Source organism: Cupressus sempervirens, chromosome 8 (assembly GCF_028749045.1).
Source record: "Cupressus sempervirens isolate cs-2001-9-10 chromosome 8, ASM2874904v1, whole genome shotgun sequence".
Classification (NCBI taxonomy): Eukaryota; Viridiplantae; Streptophyta; class Pinopsida; order Cupressales; family Cupressaceae; genus Cupressus; species Cupressus sempervirens.
In genome coordinates, this window is record NC_143125.1 from 91,430,087 (window position 1) to 91,442,238 (window position 12,152).

Here is a 12,152-nt window from a genome sequence, read left to right on the forward strand (position 1 = left end):
CCCTTTAATCAAGAGAACTTCTAACAAGGTGCTGAAATCATTTAATAGGATAAGATCTAACAATTTTCTAAGCCTTTAACAGGGCAACCCTTTCAAGGGTAGATCATATTTAATGATCAAACATTGTAGCCTTCATTGGATACACTTTATTACTATAGTAGTGAAGATTTTTGGGTATCATCCCCACCTGAATTTTACTTTTCTCATTGGAGGGTTTTGGGTAACCAAATACTTTGTGTCATACATGTATTGAGTGTTATTTTCTTTCATGCTATGGATGAATATTTATAGCTAGCTATTTTAGTTTACATGCACATTATGAGATGGATGTGTGGTGAATGGTTTTATGGTTAAATTTTTGAAGGGATAATTCACCACACCCCCCACCCAAAGTTTACTTTTTCTATTATATTTCCAAAAATTGGTATCACAACATTGGTTCTTTGGAAAGAAAATCTTCATAGTTTTGAGGAAAGATCTCTAAGATGGAATTCTACAAGTTGGGAAAGATTATTGATAATTAGGTGATTGAAATCCATCTCACTATACATCAGTTGAATGAAGAAAGAGATGAGTTGAAGTGACCATTGAAGAGAAGGAAAGAGATAGCTATTGAAGAGAATGACATAGAATACCAAGAGATTGACACTATCGAATTGTTTGTAGATGGAAACAAAAGTGAATTTGATGCAATAGTTGTATATTTGATGGAAAAGAATGGTGCCTTAAATGAAGAGGTTAGAAATCTTAAGATAGAACAAGAAGTCCAATTTGTATTGCTATACTAGGTGACTAAGTAGAAAAATAAAGCTAAATAAGAAAAAGTCATGATTGAAGATGACAAAAGGATACTAACCAAAAATTTTGAAGAGAAGACATCAGAGGTGAATAGGATTCCTCACATGCTACTAGAAACATTGAATCAAATGATGATTTCCAATCATGAATTGAATGGAAAAGATATTGTAATGACAACATTGAAGTTGAAAATGAAGAACTAAGAAATGATCTTAAAAGAGAAAAAGAATTTGCTAAAAGTTTCAACACACCTAGTGAAGCCATCAAGTATTTTGAGAAATTGATGAGATCTCATAGATCTAATAGTGCTACTAAAATATTGGGCTGTACTAGCACTAAAGAAGGAGAATCATCTAAAAGTGGTGAAACTACAAACCCGATTGTCATAATTGTTGAAAGGTAGGTCATACAACAAATGTTTGCAAGAGCAATAATGCAAATTAGAACCCTGAGAAAAAATTCATGGGTATCTATCACGAGTACAACTATCAAGGACATCAAGCAAATGAATGCAAGAGAAATACATCAAGTACACAAAGATTTGAAGGTTACTACTACAACTATAAGAAGTATAGAAATAAAGCATATGAGTCCAAATCAAATCCTAACTAGTGATCAAACAAGTAGGCCAAGGTAAACCATACTAACATATCCTACAATTAGGATTACAACAAGTTATATTTGTCACTATTGTCAAGAGTATGGACATGTTGCTAAAAATTTCATTAGAACACATTTCAGAACTGACAATAGTAGACGGTTGAGTCAAACTACATGTTTTAGCTATTTGAAGACTAGCCACATAATAAAAATTGTACAACAAGGTCAATAGCACCTAGTAGTGAATTCAGAAAAGAAAAAGGAAAGGTCAATATTGAAGAAATTAGAGTGTAGATGAACAAGATATGGAAGAAAAAGGAAGATTGTAGTATGCCAAGTTTAGATGGGGTCACTTTTCCAATGGACCGAGTGATCAAACCACTCCCAATTAGGCAATAAAGAGGTATGTGTGGAACCAATATTTCAATGTTCATATTATACATCAATTCCAAGGATTGAGTTCTAAAAATAACATATAAGCATAAAGTAAGGTACAAAGTATTAGTTAGAACTTAGAAGAAATCTATAAGATTTCATGTTGTTGCCAAGCATGAAAAGTTTCGCTATGGTTTCTGAGTAAAAGTTAGTTATTATTGAGCTATCAAAGGTAATACCATTGGTTAAGCTCACTATAGTTTCTAAGGATAGCAATACTTTCATGGAACTTGGGTGATTCAAGATTTCAATTGGACCTGACCTTACACCTATGTAAGCGCTAAGCATTTATTCTGAAGTTTCAAGGGCTATATGGTTGATTTTTTACTCATTTTCTATTATTCAAGATTGAAGAGAGCACAAAAAGTTACAAATTAATTGTAGAAAAGGATTTAGGCATTTTAAAATTGAATTCAATTGCTACTCAACACCAAACTTTATATATTTTCTAGGTATCTATTAGGTGTCGAGCTATGTTGTTTGAATTTATGCAAAACCTACTTAGTTGTTATGGTGTCTAGCTCTTTTTTTATTGTGGTTGAGGATGGAAAGGAAAATTTGAATATTTAATTAGTAAATGATGAGATCAAATTTTTTTTTTTTTGGGTGATTCCTAACATTTCATATAAAGGAGATGTTAGAAATAATAGTCCACCAAGATAACTAGGGGGTGGGTGGTGAATTATTTATCCAATAATTAAAACATTTATCTTCTTTAAAAAAACTTAACCATTCAACCAAATTAAAAAAAAACCATAATAAGATGCACATATAAAATTACACCAAATATGTTGACTAGGGAAACCCTTGATCAAATGGATAACCCTAGTGGGAATGATGCCCACAAGATGATCTACTAATATAAATATTCCTTGTTAGAGAATGCACCTTGTCGAGACTCTACTACAACATTTAATACAATGAGTCCCTATTAGGAGACTTTGAGTCCCTATTATGACATTCCAACCCTATTAGGAGTTGTTCCGACCATATTAGGTGTTATGGTATAATGTATGTAAGAAGAGCTCACTACCCAAACATGTAATTTCAACTATAAGAAAAGCTCACTACTCAAATAATTTATTATTATATTCCTTTTTCCTTTATTCTTTCCTCTATCTTGTCAACTATACCAATCACTATTAGTCCTTGTAGACCAATTCACAAACCTTAAATCCAAAAACTAAACCTCAGATCACTCAACAAAACCTTAGGAACAAAGTTTCCTTCACTTCCACAATGCTCTACTCAACTTTGCATTTTGCACTCTTTGTTTCCTATCATTGATCATAAAGTCATATCATCATACACCATGATAAAGGAAAATGTTCATCTTTTATACTATGTCCATAAAATAATTCCTTGAGTCAACTATTAAATCTTCTTAGTTAATTATTATAGGACCACATTACGAACACATTACACTTAGCGATAACATTATTCTTCCACCTTGAAACTCAAATAATTTTCCATTCATGGAATATTATGATGAGTGAGCTTAGCTACAACATCCTCAACATGTCTTCTCTATGTCCCCAACCTTGATCCTCAAGATATTAACTTTGTTTATAGATATAACAAGTTTACCAAAAAATGCATCTAAAAACTCTATGTCAAAACAAACATCACCAAAATTTACATAAATTCTTCTAGACTTATCCTCTCCTCCTTTAACTTCAATTGAATGTACCAGATACTTAGAAGTATCTCCCATAACCTTAGGTGGTCACAATTTTCAACTAGTCATCTCTACCAACTTGATCTTTCCGCTATTCTTCAATCTGATACAACACAAAACTACTATGTAGACATCAACGATAAACATAGTCATCAATGTAACATATCTTCATTGCAATACTCCCCTACAGTAAAATCATCATCATTCATGATTCCAACCAATCTTCCAAATCTTCCAAAAATCTCCCCCTTTGGCATTGATGAAAACATAGATGAAAAACATCTCATTCCAAGAATAATGAAAAAACACTATTCATCTTCAAATCCTCTTCATCAATCATACTTCCCATTGATATACCTCAATGCGCTTTATACCAAACTTTTTATACCACATGTTGTGATTATTCCAAACATCTTCCCTTAACATAATGTTTTTCATGCCAAACTTTTCCCCCATTGACATGAATGTCGAAGGTATCCAACTCTATTTCATCAAACTCTACAACAACTAACTAGCTCGAGTGTCAAAAGATGCTATTCAAAACACCATCAACAAGAGTCCTAGATGACATTGTTGATCACAAATACTTTCCCCATTCAAGAAGCATCAACATTCACTCCAAACAATAATGGTGCTCTATTACCCTAGACTGATGCACTCTTGCATCTTCTACTCTAATGTGGGAAGGGGCATAACCCCAAACATACCTTGCAAATACTCAAAAATCTCTTTGGGAAGAGGATTAGTGAATATATCTACAATCTTCTCTTTAGTGTTCACATACTCCAATCTGATTTCCTTTTCTATAACTTTTTCTCCCAACATATTCAATACTTAATAGAAATCTGCTTAGTCCTCAAATGCAACACTAGATTCTTAGACATATTTAGCATGCTTGTGTTTTCACAATGTATTACAATTGGTTCACTAATTTCTATCCTTATATCCTTTAGCATCTAATTTATCCAAATGACTTAACTACAATTATTTACTACAACAACATACTCTTCTTGTGTTGTACTTTGAGATGTACAATCTTGCTTCTTTCTTAACCAAGAGAATAATCTTCCTCCAAGAAATAAAGCTCCTCTACTAGTACTCTTTTTGTCATCCATACTAACTACCCAATCCACATTAGTATAAGAACTTAGAGTAAATTATTAGATCTATCATACCATAATCCTATTGGAAATTATTGAAAAGAATAATGGAACTAGTAAAGAATGTTTTCAATCATTGTTTTTCATTGATGTCAAACTTGCTACTTGCAGGAATGGAAATTGCTTTAGTGATCCAAATACTATCAATTGGTTGATTGACAAGGAGGTGGTAGTCAATAAGATGTAAGTAGAGTGCCTAGAGAAAGGTTGAAGTTATGATGTAATGAAGTATAAGGATTAACTAAGCCATTGATGAAATAGGGTATTGATGACTACTCTAAGACATAGAGGATGGATACACTAAGACATATCAAAGATGTAAGGATTAACTAAGTTCTAGTTAGTGCTGAATAGATTCTCAGTTGAAGCTGAGCAAGTTCAACTTAGTGTGTGTTGAGTGATCTTGAGGTGTCGAGCAATCTTCAAGTGCCAAGTGAAGATCAGGTGCCAAGTAACAAATTATCCTTCAAGTGCTAAGTAGTGGAAAAAAATAATGGATGCCGAGTAATTCTTCAAGTTTTGAGCAAAGCTAAAAGTGCTATAGGTGTCGAGTGCCAATAAATAATAATAGAAGCTGAGTAACATAGAAGGAGCCAAGTATTAGTAAACCAATGATGCCAAGTTTCTGCATTATTTGTTAAAGTCAAGGATTCACCAGATCAGTAGTGATAAGTTTGTTACATTGAATTTTGTGAATTAGTTGGATGATAAGAATAATGAGTAGATTTCATTGAATTCTATGTAATCCATGCAAAGTATTTTCAAGGCGAATGCTAATATATTTATCATGGAGATTCTACAAGAATCAATTTGGAGGGAAAACAATACTATTTTCTCAAGAGAAAATTAAGATTTGAGTAGGAAATTGAGAACAAGACTTCTTTATAAGGAGTTATAGGTTAGAGATAAAATGTGCATGCATGAAAGGGAGTTGGTCATAAGTGTGGTCATGCAAAGAAGCCAAGAGGAGTAACAACAGAGCATCAAGACTCTGAGTTGATCAAGTGACCATAGAGCGTGTTAGCATAATGAGTGGAAGAACTCAAGGAGACATATCTTGAGGGGTGAACAAGCTGTCAGCACTTCAAGGGAGGAAAGCCAAGAAAAGAAAAGGACTGAAGAACACTCTGAAATTTGCAAGGTTGAAGTTGCAATCTGTATTAGGTCAAAACCCTTCTAAAACTTTCTTACCATTGTATTAGATATTGAAACCCTACATTGCTAAGTTAGCTTAATAGCTAGGTGGATACACCTAAGGAAAAGGATAAAGAGATCCCCGAGAGAAGGATAAAGAGATCCTTAGGAGGAGGATAAGAGATCCTTAGAGAGGGATTAAAGATTCTTTTGAGAAGGTGACTGTAAATCCCATGGACTTGGATGAGCCTAATAGCTCTATGTAAATCCTTTAATAGAGTGACATTCGAAGTTGAATGTTCTTAAATCCTTTAACAAGGTAACATGTAACAATGTGTTGTAGCCTTTAACAGGGTACACCTTTAATAGGGAAGAACATCAGAAGTGGTTGAAATCAATTGTGTAGTTATTTTGTGAGTATCATCCCCACTCCATTCTTACCTTCTTATTCCTGGAGGGTTTCTGGGTCATGAAATCCTTAGTGTTATGGTGTGATGCATGTTTACTTTTCATGGTTGTTTAATGTTCAATTGCATGCATGATAATTTCAGTTAAGTGCCATTAAGGATTTGTAGAAAAATTTGTATTGGACATCATTGGACCTTGGATAACTGATTCACCCCCCCTCTCAGTTATTCTAAAGATTTCTAACAATTGGTATCAGAGCTGACTACTGATTTGTTTCAAGGTACTAGTAGCAAGAAGATCAAGATGTCCAAGAGAGAAGTTCCCAAGCTAAACAAATAAAACTTTTTTGCATGGAAAGTCTTATGAAGCTACACCTCAGATCAATAGGTTACTATGCACAAACCTCAATCATAGTTAATCATGTAAACCCTGCAGGACCCCTCACTGCAGATGGCATGAGCTAGAAGAAGGAGCACAATCAAGTAATGTTAGATATAGCTTCAGAACTAAGCTATGCTAAGTATGATGACATCAAAGGATGTGATACTTCACATTAGATGTGGGAAACATTATCAAGAATCTATGCAGGAGATGATAATGTCAAGAGAGCCAAAAGAGAAAGCCTAAGAGGAAAGTTTGATGATATGAAAATGGAAGAAGGAGAGAATGTTGCTCAATATGGTGCAAGAATGAAGGAAGTAGTCAGTGCCATAAGAAGCCTAGGAGGATAGTAGCAAAGGAAATAGTATGTAGCAAATACTTGAGGACTTTTCTTCCCATCTATGCTATAAGAGTATCAGCCATCCAAGAGCTAAGGTGTGTACCGGGCAACACAGTGACATTTGAAGGAATAATTGGAAGGCTCACTACCTTTGACCTATCCAACTTTGAAAACTACATGCCAAAAAATTTTGAATCTACATTCAAATCTAAGATAACAATGAAAGACAATGAGGAGGTTCAAACAAAGAAAAAGAATGGAAAAGGAAAGTATGTATCTAGTGACAACAACACTGATGAAGATGGTGTGGATCAATTGGAGGCATTACTAGCAAGAAGATTTCATAGAGGAAGAGGCAAATTCAAAGGTAAGTTATCAATCATTTATTTTAATTGTAATGAAGTTGGTCACATTATAGCCAAATGCACACAAAAGAAAAATTACAAGGATGGAGGCAATTTCAAGAACAAGAAAGAGGACAACAAGGATTACAAAGGTAAAGGAAAAAGATGCTACATTGTTGAAGAAGACTCTGACGAGAATGATGATGAAGTAGTCTATGTGGCTATGAAAGATGAATTAGATGAAGATGAAACAACTGCATTGGTAACTTGCATGAACAAAAATGACAAATGGATCATAGACAGTAGATTCTCTCATCACATGACAGGAGACAAAAGTAAGTTCATTACCTTTACTCGATATGAAGGAAATAATGTTAGATTTGGTAACAGTACACCATGTTAGATCAAAGGGAAAGGTAGTATCAAGTTTACTGAAAAGATATCATGTGATAATGCATACTATGTTGAAGGACTGAATTATAACTTGTTAAGTATCTCACAGTTAGGCAACATAGGATGTAAGGTTGAATTTGAAAAAGGAGTTGCTAAGATTTCTGATTCTCAAGGAAGTCTAATAGGAAAAGGTGATCAGACTAAGAGTAATTTATTTTACCTTGACATGGAAGATGCTTCTTGTCTTATTGTTAAAATTGAGGATGTATGGTTATGGAACAAGAGGCTATGTCATGTAAATTTTGACAATTTGATAAGCATCAGAAAAATGAAGAAAGTTAGAGGTCTACCAAAGTTGAAGAAACCTGATAATATCATGTGCAAACAATGCCAACTAGGGAAGATGACCAAGTCAACTTTCAAAAGAAAGAATAATACTTCAAATGAAGTATTAGAGTTAGTTCATACTAACTTGTGTGGTCCTATTGAAGTACAAATCAATAAAGATGACAGATACATAATTCTATTTGTAGATGACTATTCAAGAATGATAACAGTCATGTTCCTAAAACAAAAATATGATGCATTCCAAATGTTCAAATGGTACATGGCCAGAGTTGAGAAAGAAACTAGAAAGAGCCTAAAATGTCTCAGATCTGATAGAGGAGGTGAATTCACATCAAGAGAATTTGAAGAGTTCTGCAATGAAAGAGGAATCAAAAGGTAGACATCAGTACCCATGACTCCACCTTAGAATGGTATAGCAGAGAGAAGGAATAGATTAGTTATTGACCATGCCAAGACTTCAATGATGGAGAAAAATTTTGCACTTAAGTACTGGAGAGAAGCTATAAGTACTACAGTCTACACACTCAACAAAGTTCAAGTCAAGAAAGGTACAAATGCAACACCTTTTGAATTATGGTATGGGCATTCTCCTAATGTAAAATATTTCAAAATATTTTGATGCAAATGCTATATATATAAAGATTTTATAAATGGAAAGTTTGATGCAAAGAGTGAGGAAGGAACATTTCTTGGTTATTCTACTAGTAGCAAAGCTTATAAGTGCTTGAATGGTAACACTAACAAAGTAGTAGAAAGCACAAATGTGAAATTTGATGAGCTTGCAGAAGTTCAAAGTGTTGAGAACACCAAGAAAGTAGAAGAATACAAGACCTTTGTATAGTTTTATAAAAGTATACCTTATAATGGTGAAGTTGCAACTTAGAATGATAATCAACAACAAAATCTAGTATCTACCGAGTCACAGACAGTGAACACCAAATAGTAGACACATTTAGAAGCTGAATTGCAGAATACAAAAGTTCATTCAGATTCTAAGAATAGCCAACAAGAAGAAAATGAACAAATACCTAATGAAAATATGCATGAGGATACAGATTCTAAAAGAGACAACATGCAAACAAGGAAAGAACTTGTATTGGAAAAGTATGTGAAAAGACATCATCCTCCAGATCAAATTATTGGAAGCAAAGAGGTAGGACGAATGGCAAGGAATAGACTCAGAAATGAAACATGTCTGCTTAGCAAAATGGAAGCAAAAATAGTAAGTGAAGCCATAACAAATGATGACTGGTATAATTCTATGAAAGAAGAAATAGAACAAATTGAGAAGAACAAGACATGGACCTTAGTCTCAAGACTAGTTGATAAGAATGTGATTGGAACCAAGTGGGTGTTTAGAAACAAGTTAGATGAGAATGGTGAAATCACAAGAAACAAGGCAAGATTAGTCTACAAAGGATATGCATAAGAAGAAGGACTATATTATGGAGAAATTTTTGCTCCAATTGCTAGAATGGAAGGAGTAAGGACCTTACTAGCATATGCAACCTTCAAAGGATTTAAATTCTATCAGATGGATGTTAAGTATGCATTTTTGAATGGTATACATGAAGAGGAAGTCTACATAGAGCAACTAGAAGGTTTTTTTGATGAAAAGAACAAAAATAAGGTATATAAATTACACAAGGCTCTATATGGATTAAAGCAAGCCCCTAGAGCATGGTATGAGAGACTTCACAAGTATTTGGTGCAAATAAGATTTGAAAGAACTTATGATAACAAAAACATGTACATCAAATCAGAAGAAGGTAAGGATACTCTAGTATCTGAAATATTTGTGGATGATATAGTCTTTGGAGGAAAGGAAGTTCTTTTCAAAATTTTTGCTGACAAAATGAAACATGAGTTTGAAATATCTATGTTTGGAGAAATCAAGCTATTTGTAGGATTCCAAGTGCATCAACTAAAACATGGTATATTTGTGACACAATCAAAATACATCAAGGTGATACTCAATAAGTTTGGATTGGAAGACTCCAAACCTTTCAGCACACTAATGGCAATAGGACATAAGCTATCTAAAAATGATGAATCCATTGAAGTCAATCAAATAATGTATAGATCCATGATTGGAAAACTACAATATGTTGTACATAGCACTAGTAGTTAGAATAGTGGCTAGATTCTCTGCCAATCCTAGAGAAAATCATCTCATGGCAGTAAAAAGGATAATGAGGTATCTCAATGGAACTAATGATTTTGACCTATATTACAAAAATAATGAGAAGTTTGAGCTCAATGCATACACAGATGTAGATTGGGGAGGAAACATTGATGATACGAAAAACACAAGTGGAGGAGCATTATTCTTAGGTAAAAGGCTAGTTACTTGGACTAGCAAGAAACAAACATGCACATCTCAATCCACTACAGAAGCAAAATATGTGGCAGCAATAGTCAATTGCACAAATATTGTGTGGCTCAAACATCTATTGAAAGGAACGAAAGAAGAGGTAACTAAACTTGTGATACTATAGTGTGATAATACAAGTTCTATAAACATATCCAAGATTCCAGTGATGCATACAAAAAAAAAGCATTTGCAATTAGGTATCACTATGTTAGAGAATTGGTGGAAGACAAACAAGTGAAGATGGAGTGCATTCACTCAAAGGAAGAAATTGTAGATATCTTCACTAAACCATTGCCCAAGGATGCTTATGAATATCTTAGAGGCAAGTTGGGGGTAATGCCCCTAACTCAAGTAGTCTAAAGCAACATAGAAGTTGCCCTGCATCAACAGGAGTAGATCATTGAAATATCAAAAAAATGATGTAGAGGATGACAACAAGAGCAGAAACTCTATATCAGTCACAAGCATGGTGACAGAGGGAGAAAAAAATGAAATGAAAAGTCTCTATTTAGCATCTTGAAGATGCTAAATCTTTGGCATTTATGTCAAAGAGGGAGACATATGAGAAATTGGTCAATACAAAGTAAGATGGATATATATATATATATATGAAGGATCAGGAATATAGAGTAAGGATGCAACAGTCCAGAGGGAGAAGCAAAAAAAAAAAGGATTCAAATTTTGGTGGTAACTAAGTTGATCAACTTAATCATTTGATCAGTTTGGTTTGACATCAATGCCAAACAGGGAGATTGTTGGAAATGATTGAAAATAATAATGGAACTGGTAAAGAATATTTCCAATCATTTTTTTGTCATTGATGTCAAACTTTCTACTATTAGGAATGACACTTGCTTTAGTGATCCAAATACTATCAATTGGTTGATTGACAAAGAGGTGTCAATCAATAAGATGTAACTAGAGTACCTAGAGAAAGGTTGAAGTTATGATGTAATGAAGTATTAATGGATCAACTAAGCAATTGATGAAATATTGCATTGATGACATACTCTAAGACACAAAGGATGGATACACTAAGACATATCAAAGATGTAAGGATTAACTAAGTTCTAGTTAGTGCCAAATAGATTCTTAGTTGAAGCTAAGCAAGTTCAACTTAGTGTGTGCTGAGTGATCTTGAGGTGCCAAGTAGTCTTGAGGTACCGAGTGAAGATTAGGTGCCCAGTAACATAGAATCCTTCTAGTGTCAAGTAGTAGAAAAAGATAATGAATGCCGAGTAAGTCTCCAAGTGTCGACCACTAGTAAATAATAATAGAAGCCGAGTAACACAAAAGGAGTTGAGCATCAGTAAACCAACGATGCTGAGTTGCTGCATTATTTTTTAAAGTCAAAGATTTTCCAAATCAGCAGTGATATGTTTGTTACATCAAATTTTGTGAATAAGTTGGATGATAAGGATAATGAGTAGATGTCATAGAATTCTATGTAATCCATGCAAACTATTTTCAAGGAAAATGCTAATAGATTTATCATGAAGCTTCTAGAAGAAACAATTTGGAGGGAAAACAATACCATTTTCTCAAGAGAAAATTAAGATTTGAGTAGGAGATCGAGAATAGACCTTCTTTATAAGGAGTTGCAGGTTAGAGATAAAATGTGCATGCATGAAAGGGAGTTGGTCATAAGTGTGGTCATGCAAAGAAGCCAAGAGGAATAAGAATAGAGCATCAAGACTCTGAGTTGATCAAGTGACCGTAGAGTGCTTTGCCATAATGAGTGGAAGAACTCAAGGAGATA